Here is a 2,954-nt window from a genome sequence, read left to right as displayed (position 1 = left end):
GGGGGCTGTAAGAACAAGTGCAAAAGCTCTGAGGCAGGGGTGTGCTAGCTGGGACTGAGGAAGGACCAGGAGGACATAATGAGAAGAGCCAGGTAGACAAGGAGGAGAGGAGTGGACCCTGTAAGGGCTCTGTAGGCCTCCACACGGGCTTTGTATCAAAGAACAAACAAAATATCCAACTAGTTGCCAGTGAATCCATTCCAAGTCATGGTGACCCGTGTGCCGTAGAGTAAAACTGTGCCCGACAGGATCATAACTACTGAAGGCCATGACTATTGCAAATGCAGTGCCAGGCCTTTCTTCCGAGGTACCTCTGGTGAGGATTGAAAATGCCAACCTTTTCATTAGTAGTCAAGTGTTTAATCATTTGTACCACTCAGGGATATGTTTTTTAAAAAAATTAAATTTGTTAATGAAGACAAAGTAAAAGTATCTTTCTATCTCTATGGAGCCCTGGGAGGGTCGTGGCTTATGCGTTGGGCTGCTGAGTTCAAGGTTAGCAGCCCGGGAAACCCACAGGGGTAGTTCTACCCTGTCTTATCGAGTCGCCATGAATCCTAACTGACTCGATGGCCCTGAGTTAGGTTTGGGTTTATACCTGGCTTAAATGGTGGCTTTCTAATGTCAGAATTCCCTAACGTTTGATATAAACTTCTCTCATTATGTGAAAATATTAGACTCGTTTAAAAAGTGCCTACTTCCTGAAACCTAACCCTTCTGTTTCTGTGAACTTCACTATTTAGTAACACTGGAAATTTTCCGGATGTATCATAAAAATAATGACAACTCACTTGGCCGATGTGCACCACTGTGAATAGCCCAGTGAGGAATTTGAGGCTGGGGCTAGGCCCCAGCAGGGTCCTCCTGAGGCACCCCTGATCTTTAAGCTCCCTTCAGCACAAGCAATATCGTACCTCACCTGCTGCTTCCAAAGGAGAACGCAGCACATCCTTCAAGCACACGTAAGATTAATAATAGGACAAATTAAGAACAACGGAAAACAACAGTGTTCTCTTTTGGTGTTACTCTGGGCTAATGGGGAGCCCGGGTGGCGTCGTGGTTATGAGTTGGGCTGCTAACCGAAAAGTCAGCAGTTCAAGACTACTAGTCATTCGGCAGGAGAAACACGAGGCTTTCTGCTCCTTCAAAGAGTTACAGTCTTAGAAACTCACAGGGGTAGGTCTACTGCTTCATTGGGTCTCAGTGAGTCAATTGGCCTAACACAGCAGTTTCTCAAAGTCTTGCTGAATTTCAGAATTAATAATGCCTGGGGTGGGCAGAGAAAAGAAAGTTACTATTTTGTTGAAACATTTGTTGAGAAAGGAGAGGCAAAAGAAAGATTGGGCAGCCCTCAAAATCCGTCAGTCCTCCCCTTCTGGGAGTGTGGGTTCTTTTCTCAGGGTCTCCAGTAGGGCTTCCAAATGACACACAGCCTATTCCTCTCTGGGGTATGTCCTCTCACATGTCTGGATTCTACGTATACCTTCAGTGTCCCACAGACCTCATGGGAGTTTGAGGAAATGGCTCATGTGGTGGTGGGTGCAGTTCAGCCCAAAGTCTGAAGATCAGATGCTGGGGCCAGAGGATGCACCTCACTCCTGTCTCTTGCCAGAGAGCACAGCCCCTCTTCTCCAAGAAGCAGGGTGGCATTCCAGGGAATACTGCTCACAGTGATTCACAGGCAAACCCTATCAATACCTTCCCCCACCTTCTTCCCAAACCCGTGCAGGGAAAGGTCGTTTGGTGAGTGCTACATGGGGGCAATCAACTTTCATTCAAACATAACAATCTCTTCTCCACCTCTGAATTGTATCACACTTAATGCACAGATGATGGGGGTCTTCAGCAGGATGTTCCCCGTCGGCATTGACCTCTTAACTATCAGCCAGGCTTTTTCCCAGGCCACTCCAGAAACGGTTCCCGCCCGCCCCAACCCCTTCTCTCTCAGCTGTAGCATAAAATTCCTCACATCCATTCCAATAGTAACCAAGCTAACCATTAAACGAAGAATGTGGTCCGATTCACACCCTCTACTAAGGTCAGATCTTAATCTCATTCTGTTCCTGTTTGTTAGCAGATAATGCCTCCAAAATGGGACTCTAGCCACAGGGATATGAAATCCAAAATTATAATATGTCTTGTAAGGGAGTATAGGCTGCCACGGCCATATCGACTGAGTGTAACTCAGAGCCCACTCTGGTAAAGGTGTGGACGATCGACTGCCTGGAGGGAAGGGAGTCAGACTGATGGCAGGGAGGCAGGTGATGGGGCTAACACAGCAATCAAGTAAGAAATGGCCGTGGCAACGAGAAGGGGCAGGAGAGAAGAGAGCCCAGGGAGAGCTGGGAAGAATGGACTGGGTTTGGGCAGTATGATATCACACAGGACAGGGTCTAGGCTAGCTGTCCCTTTCTCATGCGAGCAAATTGAAACGCTGTGGGTCAGGATGGGGATCAGAACCTCTGTTAGGAACATGCTGATTTGGGGATGAAGCCATCCAGTGGGGCTCAGTGAGGTGTCCCCGGAGGCCTGGGCTGGGGCAGAAATGCAAACCAGCAGTGACAGGGCTTCTGCCTGGAGTGCAACATTCCAAAGCATCGGAGCCCAAGACAAATGAAATGCAGGAGAGCTTGCTAGGGGCCAGCACCGTCTCATATGAAGGCACGCCAGGTGAGAATGAGGGTCTCAGGTGGGTGAGTGGACCATTGAGACTCAAACCCACACCAAACTCACTGCCACCAGTAGACAGGCCAGCACTGCCCCCGTGAGTTTCCAAGACTGTATCTCTTTAAGAGAATCAGAAGCCCCCTCTTCCTCCCAAACAGAGACTGGTGGTCTTGAACTGCTGGCCTTGTGGTTCAGCAGCCAGTCACTCCCCCAGGACCCTGTCCTCCTGTATGTTAAAGCTGACTCTTTTGTGCCATGTCGCAAAAATGGTTTCATCTTATAGCCAC

The sequence above is a fragment of the Echinops telfairi genome, unplaced genomic scaffold (assembly GCF_000313985.2).
Source record: "Echinops telfairi isolate 266 unplaced genomic scaffold, ASM31398v2 ScPeMD7_25;HRSCAF=90, whole genome shotgun sequence".
Classification (NCBI taxonomy): Eukaryota; Metazoa; Chordata; class Mammalia; order Afrosoricida; family Tenrecidae; genus Echinops; species Echinops telfairi.
Note: the sequence above shows the minus strand (reverse complement) of the source record.